Genomic DNA, 12,815 nt, shown 5'->3' with positions numbered 1-12,815 from the left:
CCTAAACTCTAAACTAGATACAACCACAAGGGCCTTCGATTCAAAGTTGACATGGGTAAAGAGCAGGGATCCGTGTTTTCTCTGTCTAAAAAATCACAAATTCTCTGATAAAAATTGCAACTTCTCTGATTAAAAACCTCAAAATCCACATTTTCCATGATTAAACTGAAACACCGCTATATATATACATAGTCATCAGTTGAACACAATGTTTTATTGATATATTCACAGTTTTAAAGCAATTTGGAAACCTACCAGTGGTTCAAGCTCTATAACAAAATACATTCTAAATACCTGTACATTTTGGCATTTGATTTTGGGTTTTTTTATCATGGAAAATCAGAGCTCTCCCTGCCCCCTTCACTCACCAAGACGTGGGTCCAGCTGCGGCTGTCCCCCTCCCACTGCTTTCTGGCACTGATTAGTCCTGATATGCTGGTGCCCTCCCCATGCCGCTGCCCATCACTCCCAAGCCACAGCCCCCCATCCTGCTCATGCCCCTCACACCCAACCCACAGCCCCCTGGGCCCTGCCAGTGCCCCTGACTCCTGACCTACAGTCCCTTGGCCCTGCTAATGCTCCTCGCTCCTAACCCCCAGCCCCCCAGCTCTGCTGGTTCTCTTCACTCCCACCCACAGACTTTTGGCCCTGCCAGTGCCCCTCCCCACCCACAACCCCCCACCCTCCCCAGCCCTGCAGGAGGAGGCCCCCATGCTGCCAGGGCTATGGGGCCAGGGATCCAGGTCCACAGCCCCCTGATCCCACCCCCCCGGCAGTGCCTGAGCCCCAGCTACTGCCTGTGGGTGGCAGCAGCTGCTGAGGCCTGAGTGGAGTGCAGAGCCTGGGTCCCCCCTCACCTGTGGGTGGCATGGCTGGAGGGGGAGTGGATTTGGGCTGGTGGCTGCTGGCTTGGGACTTTCTGCCCTGCCCATGGTGTTTCCATGACCCAGTGGGCAGAAACTGGTGTGACAGGGCAGACCCAAGCAGGGAAGCTTGGTGCCACTTCTGGGAGCCCCATGCTGCCATAGTGAGGCACTCCTTGCCAACCTGGCAGCAGCAGGGGGTACAACTCTGTGCCGCCAGCCTTGCTGCTTCTGGGTGGCCAGGGGGTATCTCGCCATGGTGGCGTGGGGCTCTCAGTGGTGGCACTGAGCTTCCCTGCCCCACTCTACCCTGCTGCACCGAGTCCTTCCTGCTGGGCCATGGAGGCCTTGCGGGGAGGGTAACAGGGTAGGGAACCCTGAGGCTGCAGCAGGCAGCCTGCATCTGCCCCTGCCTCAAGCATGTATCTGGGGGGGAACATGCCCCCTATTTTGCTGGGAGTGTGTGCAGTGGTGGGGAGCCAGCCCCCTGCTGAACTCTGGACGAGCTTCCTGCAGCTCTGTCCTGCTTCCCAGCTAGGCCTTGCTGCCATGCATTCCCACCTGGCCCTGGGTCCCAAGCACCAGGCCCCATGCACTACCATGGCTGGGTAGCACCCCCAGCCCCAGCCCCAGCCCTGCCCAACTCCCTCCCTCCTTCACTATGGGGGCCTAAATCCCCGCCCCCACCAGCTTGCCTAAGGGGAGCTGCAGGAGTTGCTCTCCACGGTGTCTGGCTGCCATGCGCCTGTGTGTGTGCACACATGCATGTCATGCCCCACGCCTGATCATCCTCCTCCCATTCCCCCCACCCCCTTGCAGGCTAGAACTCTGCCAGCCTTCAAGGGGAAACCTACTATTTCCCATGTTTTTCTCCTTAAAAATGAGAAATCTACATTTTACCATGTTTTTCCCTGGTGAATGGAAAGCCCGGATCCCTGGTAATGAAGTCCATCTCAACACACTCCATTATATTTACAAACTTAAAAGTTCCTTTTCTTGTTATAAAATATATTTCAATCAATGCTTTCTCTTCATTTATTTGTTTCAAAAGTCAATACTGGTATTTATGGAACTGGGCAAAGAGAAACTTGGGCATGTTATAAGCAAATGTTTCTTAAGTATTGCTACATGAACCTGCATAACCGCCCTTCCCCTGAGACAGAGATTTAGTAACACATAAATGTGAAGCTCATATTACCGCTTCTGTGGACAATGAACAGTTCTTGGCATAAAAGTAAACAGAGATTATAGAATGTAATTACCATAAGTTCTTATACCTCAAGCTTTCTCACGATGGTGACCTCGGAAATATTTCACATACAATTTAAGCTGCCATATTTAATTTTCTATGGGACGTGTCTACACAAGACCCCTTAATGCTCTGTGGATTCTTCTACTGTGTATTAGCGCATCACAGCAAAAACCATGCTAAAATATAGAATTGGTCCACCACACATTAAGCATCACAAAAAATGTTTGCCTTTGCTACTGCACATTAGTGCAGCTACTGTCTTTATATAGTACCTCATATTAGAGGTACTAAACTTAATGCAGCATAGGAAAGGCTTATTAATGAGCATGTAGATGCACCCAGGTAGTCTAAGGGCCAGCTTATGTATTTAATCCAATAAGAAGGAAGGGGAACAATGGTAGGAAGGAAGGGGAACAGCGGCAGGAATTTATGCTTACTCACTCATCCAGCCAGTTTCAGTCCAACACTTGTCATAAAACAGAGGAGCCTTAAGGCAGCTGTCAGATGACTCTTTTTCTCTCACTCCTGGAGGTATGAGCAATTCTCAGGCATTGATAAGTGCTAGACAAGCTGCTACAAAAATAGGAAGCAAACCGACTTCTGCTAATAAACTTAATAGTAAGCCTTTTATGTATTTATTTTCTCTCTTCTTTAACCTCAATGTTGGGTACTGTGTAGTACAGATACCTACAGCTTTTAAATAATGCTGTTTCTCATGTACTCTTTCATAAGCTTGATGATTCTGCCTCTGAAACTCCCCAGAACTTACCTGGCCCTAGTTATCTAAATGCTCACCTAAGAGCAATTGCAGGTAGTATTATAATTCTAATATGCTAAGGCAAATTCCCAGTTATCCCCTTTGCGGGGTGGAATTAGGGAAGCATTGGGCAAGTCATTTTTGGGAGCCTGGAGAGAAGACTGTTGCTATCTTTTTCCTACAAGCTCGTTTTTTTTGGTTGGAGTGGCAGTGGCTCCAAGATTATCACTAATAAGTGAGCTGAGTCAATTTTGATATTATCACCTGACATATTGGGGAACAATGTGATCTGATAGTCTGAAGTGACAGCTAATGAAAAGTAAGAGCTCCAAACATGTTTATTTTGTTCTTCTATGTACTACACTCACCTGCAATTTTTCATTCTGTATCCTTCCTTTGACAATTCCCTTGCATCGTCCATAGTCCCCTCCTTCATAACAAATTCCCTCATGCCCTCTCAGAATTTTCTTGCAACCCACAGTACCTTTGAAACTCCATAGCCTCTATTATTGTTCCAGCATGTATTGTTTCCTCTTGATTTCTTGTCCACCTCCCTAACCACAAAACATGGAGGCAGATATCTTAGTATATGACCGATTAAAAAAATTAGACATATACAAGTCAGTGGGACCAGATGATCTTCATCTGAGAGTGCTGAAGGACCTGGCCAAAGTCATTGTGGAACCCCTGGCAAAACTCTTCCACAACTTGTGGTACTTTGGAGAAGTCCCTGAGGACTGGAAGAGGGCCAGTGTTGTGCCCATCCACAAGAAAGGCAGGAGGGAGGACCCGAGTAACTAATCAACCTAACATCAATCCTAGGAAAAATCCTAGAAAGTTCATCAAGGAGTCTATCTGTGATAAGTTTGCAGAAGGTAAGATTCTGAATGATAGCCAGAAAGCAGGTTGACATTGTATCCCTGGACTTCCAAAAGGCCTTTGATGTAGTATCCCACAATGTCCTCACAAGAAAATTGGAAGATTGTGGGCTTAACTCTGAGACAGTCAGGTGGATGAGAAACTGGCTGCAGGATAGGACCCAGAGAGTCATAGTAAACAGACCTGTGTCATCCTAGCGAGATGTGGGCAGCAGTGTCCTGCAGGGGTCAGTGCTTGGTCCAGTACTTTTCAACATCTTTATTAATGACTTGGATGTAGGGGTGAAGAGCTTACTAGCCAAGCTTGCAGATGATATGACATTATGCAGAAGTGTGATTATGCTTGAAGATAGGCTACAGATACAGGCGGACCTGGACAGGCTAGCAAGTTCAGTGGATCGAAATCTGATGAAGTTCAACATTGAGAAATGTGAAGTGCTCCACCTTGGGATAAGCAACCCCCAACACACCTACAGGCTTGGCAGCCAAACCAACTAGCAACACAAATGAAAGGGACCTGGGGGTAATAATAGACCACAGTATGAATATGAGCTGGCTGTGTGATGCTGTAGCTAGTCAGGCAAATAATACTCTGGCGTGCATCAATTGATGCATCTCAAGCAAAACCAAGGAGGTGATTCTTCTGCACTGCTCAGCACTGGTGAGATCATAGCTGGAGTACAGGATCCAGTTCTGGGCATCACACTTTAACAAGAACATGGACAAGCTTGAGAGAGTCCAAAAAAAGAGCCACCTGTATGATCAGAGTGTTATATGGCAAGCCATATGAGGAAAGGCTGAGGAATCTGGGACTATTCAGCCTGAAGAAAAGAAGGGTGAGAGGGGACCTGGTAGCAGTTTACTGCTACACTGGGGGAGAAGATCAAGGGCTCGGTGAGCAACTGTTCACCAGGGCACCCTGGGGGAAAACTAGGAGTAATGGCCACAAACTCCCAGAAGACTGATTCAAGCTCAACATTAGGAAAAACTTTTCCATAGTCAGGGTGCCCAGACTGCAGAATAAGCTCCCTCCAGAGGTGGTGCAATCACCTATCCTGGAAATCTTCAAGGGGAGATTAGACAGTCACTTTGATGAGGTCACCCGACCCCCGGTTATCTTTATTGCTTGGTGCAGGGGGCTGGACACAATGATTTTCCAAGGTCCCTTCCGGCCTTACAGTCTATGAATCTATGAATCTTTCCAAAGAATTGGCAAGCTCAATTCATAATGGAATTATTGGAAGATGTTCATTTTTACTAAGAACAGTCTCTCCTTTACCTATAAGAAAATGGGAAAATGGTGGTTATTTTGTGTGTTGACAATACATGGTTTCATTCATATAAAAGGTACATAGCTATTATGAATAAGGTTAAAATTTCTCAAATTTTATTCTAGAAATGAAGAGATCATCAGAATCTCTGAAATATCCCAAATATTAGTCAAAAGACTCATGATAAAGTCATGAAAGTTGGTTTGCCTGAGTCAGGTGAAGTGACAAAGCTGAGGCCAGGAAATCAAATTAATTCTTATGCTCAGTTCTGGTGACACACATGCACATTTATTACAGAACATTAATTAATTTAGCCTTACCTACTGCATGGGAGATCACTATTTTATACCTGTTTTAAATATGAAGAATTTTGAGAGACAAATAAATTAAATGACTTATGAATGGTGAGACAAGCTATCTATGGCAGAACCACCAATTTAAATAAAACTCCCAAAAAATGCCAGTTGCTTATAATAGTAAATATGAAAAAGTAGATTTCTGATGAAAATCCCAAACTGAAAACCATTGGTTTTTAATTTTCTGTTTGGGGATTTTTTTCTTTTCCTCTCTCCCTTTGTCCCTTCCCCCTTCTCCTCCTCCTATCCCCCAAGTCTTTTCAAAATGCAAATATTTCTTTAGGATGGATCTACAGGTTCCCTCAATTTATGCGGTATATGGGTTCCTGCAGAACAGTGCATAAATCAAATTCACACATAAAGAACCTCCTCGCATAAATAGAGGGAAACCTGTAATAAGGTAAAGCATATGAGCCCTGGAAGTGGAAATTTGAACACTTAGATTTGTTTTCTAAGTCATCTGCTCTAAGCTGGCAATTTTTTTAACATTTGGTTTGATCCGACCCTCAAGCAGTGTAAATCCATCTAATTCAATCCTTTGAAATGACTCCCAGACTAAGTAAGGACTGCAAGACTTGGCACTTAGAAAGAAAAGAGATCAGGAGACCATATAGTACATCTTTTTGAGTATTACAGATTGTTCCCTAAAATATTTCTTACAGTCTTCTCTATCTGGATACCTTTCTATATCCTTTTGCCACTTCCCTATTTGACCACTTCACAATCATTAATGTATTTTATCCTCACAATGTATTTGTGATGACAAGGGAAGTCTATGACTAAAACTGGAATTTTTAAAATCCGAGTCTTTTCTGCCCCACTAATTGGTAGGGCTGTGCAAATCTTCGGATCATGATTCAGATTCGGAGATGATTTGGATGCCAAATCTATGAATCTGAATCAAATTGTTGGAAGCTTTAGGCTTTCCAAATTGATTCGGAGCTTCCGAATTGCTTCAGAAAAGATTCGAGCCGATTCAGTGATTCTGCCATAGAGTATAATAGGGAATCAATTAAATATCTATAACTTTGTTTTTTTTGGTCTGATTTGGATAAAGTCTTGCAGAGATGGTAGCCTCTGCTGAAAGCATGAAACCTACCAAGTTTCAAGAAGATTGGTGCAGGGGTTCAGGAGGAACTGCACCCCAAATTCCTGAAAGCAAAACTCAAGTCATGTGTACGTGTTACACTATGGGGGGGTGAAAACTGCAGGGGTGGTAGCCCCTGTCTCTGTCTTGGGGTAGTTGATTGTCTGTATAGATTATTTCTTCCCCTTAGTCTATGGTTTTGTAGGTGTTAATTGTTGCTAATTAACTGGCTACATTAGCTAGCTACTGTGTATTGAGCTGGTCCCTGAGTGAATCATTATTGATTGGTAACTGGTAACACACTAGCTTAGCAGCCCGCCTGCAGTAGTTTCCCCCACCCCCCATGCCCCATGCCCCAAGATAGACACAGTTGCACAAGCACCCATGTCATGAGTTTTGCCTGTCAGCAGCTAGAGGTGCAGGGCCTCAGAACCCCTGCATCAATCTCCTCGACAGCTGGCAGGCTTCGTGGCCACAGCAGAGGCCACCACCCCTGCAGCTGTCACCCTGCTGCACCTTAACACACACAGTGTCATCCATGTCATGAGTTTTGCTTGTCCGCAGCTTGAGGTGCAATTCCCCCCAATCCCCTACACTGATCTTCTTGAAACATGGCAGGCTTTGTGGCCTCACTAGGAGCTACCACCCCTGCAGTTTTCACCCTTCTGTGGTGTAATATATACATGTGACATGAGTTTTGCTTTCAGGAATTTGGGGTGCAGTTCCCCCTAACCCCAAACTTGGTAGGCTTCATGCACTCAGCCTGATGAAACTATCACCCCTGCAAGTTTCATCCAAATCAGACTAAAAACAACAAAGTTATAAATATTTCATTGATCCTCTATTATACCCTATGGCTGGATCTCCAAGGTGGCTCCAAAGCTTTGGAGCCGCTTCAGCTGACTGCAGTGGAAACCTGGTCCGGAGCTCCGGATTGGATCACTGGAATCTGAAGAGGCCAGATCCGAAGCCGGATAAAATAGCTGCCTATTTGCACAGGCCTACTAATCGGCTGTGATGCCATCCTTCTCAAACTCAGTGCTGAGGAGCTCCCTCTTCTTGAGATTTCTCAACATCAGCATCTTTGCTGTCTCAGGAAAAGGAAGGAACTTGAAGATCATGATGTCTCTGTGCCACTCTGGAGCTGATAAAGGGGAGAAGATGGCTATTTCCAGACACCAGGACTATCCCCATGAGAGTTTCAGACATCCTTTCCATTACCAGTTGAATAGTAGGGATATTTCTGTTATATGATTTCTTTCAGTGCAGGCTTTTTTTAAGCCTAACCTCACAAGCCATTTCACAGACAGTCCATGATGAGTAGCATTTTGAACAAATCTTTCCAGTAAATCTAGTGTGCAAAATTTCAGTGTCTAGAAAGTTTATGCATGGAGAAACAATAGTGGTAAGTCTCATACACCTACACTGAACAATAAATACAACAGGAATGTTTGCTATTACTATGCTAATTCCTAAAGTTCTTAAACAGACTTTTTCTTTGAAATATCCCAAATGGAATATTTCCTTTATATTCTTTTATAGTTTCTAATTTCGATATCAGGTAGTTTTAGGCAATTTACAAACCTCTGAAACACCTGCCTCGCTTAGAGGCCATGGTAAGAAGATAGACTAAGCCACTAGTTTTCAAATTTTCTGAAGTCACAGAAGCCTTTCATACCACTTCTGTCACAGAACCACTACCCCTATCCTCAAGACTGACGTGGAGTCAGATGACCTGGCCCAGCAATAGTGCTGTACCACCTCCTGGCCCTCTCTGCCATTACGCCCAATCTCTTTGCAGGACCCCTGATGACGTATTGTAAAACCTCAAGGTTCCCAGGACCCAGTTTGAAAACCACTGCACTAAGCTGCACCTCCATTTGGATAGGCCTGGCTCCTCTTCAGCATAAGCCCTGGACTATAATAGAATTTACAGTCCAGCAGAATGAAGCTATTATTCTAGGCTGTAGAATTAACTATGCTCCTCAAGACAGGCAGGTCCCAGCCCTTTTGGGCCTTTGTAAAAGTCTAGGCAGAAAGTACTGCACTGTGTAGAAAATCACCATAAAATTTTGGGTGCTGGTCGGATTTATTCTTGATTCTCTTCCTTGTCTAGCTTACAGGTGAGTGCTGGCTGTCCCACTTAACTTCTCTAGCCCACGTGATATGGCTCATTATAAAGATCTTGCCTTTGCTTGACCTTTTTAAAGTCCTCATCAGGCAAAAAGAGTGCACTTTCTATGCTGGCTATAGGAGAAAAAGGCATTTTTCACTGGGGCAAAGTCAGTATAACCAGACACTTAAAGACTGTGTGTCCACAGTCAAGTTCCTGTCAATAAAAGATTGGTCAGAGGCTTTTCCAGTTCTTTAACACATTGTCCATAGCCAACAAAAATCACTTTTGCTCACTCTGGTTGGGAGCTACATGGCAGTTTTCAGCTTTGCTTTTCTTTCACCCAGGGAAATCCAAATTTTGACCTGTGAATCATTGTTCCAGCCATTAGAAGCCTGGAAGCATCAATAAGGAAGTGTTGCAGGGTGGCTTATTGACCTTCAGTTCCCAGACTAAGTGATGCAGGACAGCCAGAGGAACAGGCTGATCAACTGAGCCACTTGGAGACAACCTGGTGGTATTTCACTAATAAGCACTGCCTACTTCTCTTCCTGCCCATGCTTCATGACCTCTACTGTATAGTTGGTAGATGCCATCATTGTAACATCGAGTCATAGAGAAAGAGCACAGACTATGGGAAGAGCAGCATACGTGAAGGGGCAGGGGTAATGTTGTAACCAAGAAGAGGAAGAGAACAGGCGTGTCATGTATTTTGAGCATTTTTCTATATTGTGTCACATACAGGTTGGGAGGATGTTGAGGCACAAGGATGTGTTATATATTCATCATCTATTTCATGGTGCTAAAATTCCCAGTCACTGGTGCTGTATGTTTCCTGCATGGCAATAGTACTTGCACAATAGAACAAGCAGATCTCACAACTGACATCTTGTATAAGCTCTTCCCAGTGCTATAGTAATTTAACACATAGTCAGCATACACACAAGAGCAGCAAGATGTATTAGCATATGAAGTATGTTATCATTAATACCAAGGAAAGGCGAGTGTTCAGAGATAATGTTGTGATCATGCAGTGATTGTCAAGTATAAGCGCTTGTGAGTGTCCTATGGTTACAGTGAGAGTCTGCATTACCATGCTATCATGTCACAAACACTGTCAGTTGTTCCCATGCTCTACTGCGACTGAAGCAAAATGGATCACTACAAAACAATTTTTCAAAACCTCTGCAGTTTGCCATTAACCTGTTCTCTCCAGTAAAGAGAAATGCATACAGAAAGGACAATTCTTAGGGAGATAAAGATAAGAGAATATATAAACACATAATATTTCAGCTGAATTTAATGGCCTTTGTAACATGAAATTGTGATAAAGGTCATTTCATAGATTTCATAGACATTAGGGCTGGAAGGGACCTCGGGAGGTCATTGAGTCCAGCCCCCTGCCCAAAGGGGATGGTCATGGTAATAAAAGTCAATCATAAATCCTCAGTCAGAAAAAAATGTATGTGTAGGCAAGACAAATTTGAAAGGGTGAATATTTCTGTCTACATCACAACAGCTATACATGAATCAGAGCTACATGCTTAAAATGGTTAGAAGTAGGGCTGTGTGAAGCTTTGGGTAGTGATTCGATTTGGAGGAGATTTGGCCTGATTTGGTGGCTGAATCTCCAAATCTTAATCAAATCAGGGGACCAGTAAAAAGGCTTGAATCTATTCGAAGCTCTCCAAATCTTCAGAAAAGATTCAGAGAGCTTCAATGATTCGAGCAGTTCCTGCTTGCTGCAGCAGGGAGCTGCAGCTGGACTTGGAGCTGGTAAGTAGGGGGCAGGGGAGGGGGACTGGAGGAGGGGGGAGGGGACCATGGGAGGACCCCTGCCAGGCCCTATCCCCCACCCACTCCCCCTGCCCCACCATGGCTGCCTTGCCCACCCCAGCTCCTAGTGCTTTAAAAAAAAACCCTGACTCACCAGATGCTGCCAGGCAGGGGGTGATACCTGCTGCCCCCCACTACCCCAGGATACAAGGGGGGCTCTGTACAAATCCGCTGGCCCCCCCTCACTCCCCCAGCCTCCCCCCCTCTTGGCTACCCCCCACTCGCCCAGATCCAGCCCTTTAAGAAAAACTAACTGAGAAAAACCCCAGGACACACCAGCTCCTGTAGTGGCCTTGGAAGGCTCATGGAAGAGCCTCCCACATGGTGGGCAGGAATGGTAAGTGCAGGGGTTTTTTCATTTTTTTTCCTTAAAGGGCAGGAGCTAAGGCAGGCAGGGCAGCCCTGGGGGGGGGCTCGTGTAAAGCCCCCCTTGTAGTGGGGGGCAGTGGGGATTGCCCCCCACCCAGCAGCACCCGCTGAGTCGGGGCTTTTTTTCCCCAAGTGCTGGGAGCTGAGGTGGGTGGGGCAGCCATTGCCTAGCTGGGAGAGGGGCGGGGGATGGGCCTGACAGTGAATCAATTCAGGACAGTGATTCGAATCACTGAATCGAATCACTGTCCCCTGAATTGGCCGAATCCAAAGGAAATAATAGGCACTTTGCACAGGCCTAGTTAGAAGTATCAATGCCAAGTTGACTAGACAGTGGCAATGATCACTCAGTTTCCAGGCTTGTTGCTGCAACTTTAATAAAAACTGAGTAAACATCTTATTGAAATAGCTTAATTTATTTTAAAAGTGAGATGTAGATTATACACTTGATTTGTCAAAAAGCAGTTTGTTTATTAAAACAGGCAAATTAATTAAAAATGTATAACCCTGATTTTAAATTAGTTTTGTTAATTAGTGAAACATTGATTAAAACCCATAGTAAATGAAAGGAAAAAAAAGACATACCTGTAAATTCTGGGATTGAATTTGTAACCGACCCCCCATAAGGGTTTCATTTGTGCTAAATGCAATACATAAAAAAGATCCCTGGGACTATGTGTGTTCTTTAAGTGAGAAATAGAAGAAGAAAAGGAAAAATGGGAATAGATAAGGTAAGAAAAGGTAAAACTCTGCAAGGTCTGGATAGTTCCTAAAAACAGAGTGAAAGAGTTAAAAGAGGAATTGAAAAAAGAAAGGGAGCAAAATAAGCTGTTAAAACACGAAGAAGAGGATCTCAGTAACTTCAGTGTTTACCTGGCTCTTAACCCAGAGGGCTAGGGACATAAGTTACACATAAACCAGTTTAAGTGATCAGAAACTGGTTTAAATCTGTAACAGAACAAAAGTTCAGTGCACATAAACCAGTTTCAAAATCACTGAAACCGGTTTAAGATAAACCTGGTTGAATGCAGTATCAGACTTAACTGATTTAAGTCAAACCAGTTAACAGAACTTCTCTCCCAGACCCATTCCTAATTTAAGTTAAATCAGAATCCCCCAGCATCCCAGCATGCTTCTCAGCCCTGGGTTGGGCTGTACTGTCTGCTTCAGAGAGCAAGGCTAGCCCTGCCCCTCTGCTCCCTAGCTGGAGCAGGGGCAGAGGGATGGCCAGATACTGGCCTGGCATGGCCCCTGAGGCAAAGGGGCAGGGAGGGAGACTGTGCACCATGTGAGATGGCAAGCAGGGCACCCCCCCAGAGTTCCCCCCATGCACATTACCCCCCACCCCTACACAGTCCTCCCCCCACAAATCTCCCAGCATCACCCACAAACCCCACACCCCACCTACAAACTCCACCCCCACAAACCCCCCACTTCCACCCACATATCCACCACATAGCCCATACCCACAAACCTGCTACAATCCATCCACAAACCCCATATCCCCCCAAGCCCCACCCCCACAAACCTCACCCTCACAAACCCTATACCCATCCCTACACCCACCCACAAACTGCACACTTACCCCCACTGCTTCCCCGAAAACCCCAAATCCCCCCCACAAATCTCACACTGTGTGTGCCCAACTGCCAGATGGGACAGGAGCTGGTGGGACTCATGGCTGGAGGGGCAACTGCCATGCTGTAGCCCTGCTCCATGCCAACACCAGTCCTGGGACATGCGTCCTTGGCCTGGGGGTGTTCCTGGTCCCAGGACCCACTGGGGGGGATGGGGGATGGGTTGGGAGAGGGGTGGAGGTGGCATTGGGGGGGGTGAGAGAGAGAGATAGGTGTTGGGGGAGCCCTCCAGATAAGAGGCCACCAGAGCTGAATTTAGAGCCCCCCCTGCCCCACTAAAGCAACCTGTGCAGGGGGAGGCTGGCCTGGAAGGGGCTTGTTCAGCTCAGTTCCTGACCCCTAGCTGAGGGCTTCCCAGGAATAGCATGGGGAGTGCTGGAACCTGAGGACAAGTGT

Source organism: Crocodylus siamensis, chromosome 2 (assembly GCF_052110815.1).
Source record: "Crocodylus siamensis isolate JL-2025a chromosome 2, ASM5211081v1, whole genome shotgun sequence".
Lineage (NCBI taxonomy): Eukaryota > Metazoa > Chordata > Crocodylia > Crocodylidae > Crocodylus > Crocodylus siamensis.
Note: the sequence above shows the minus strand (reverse complement) of the source record.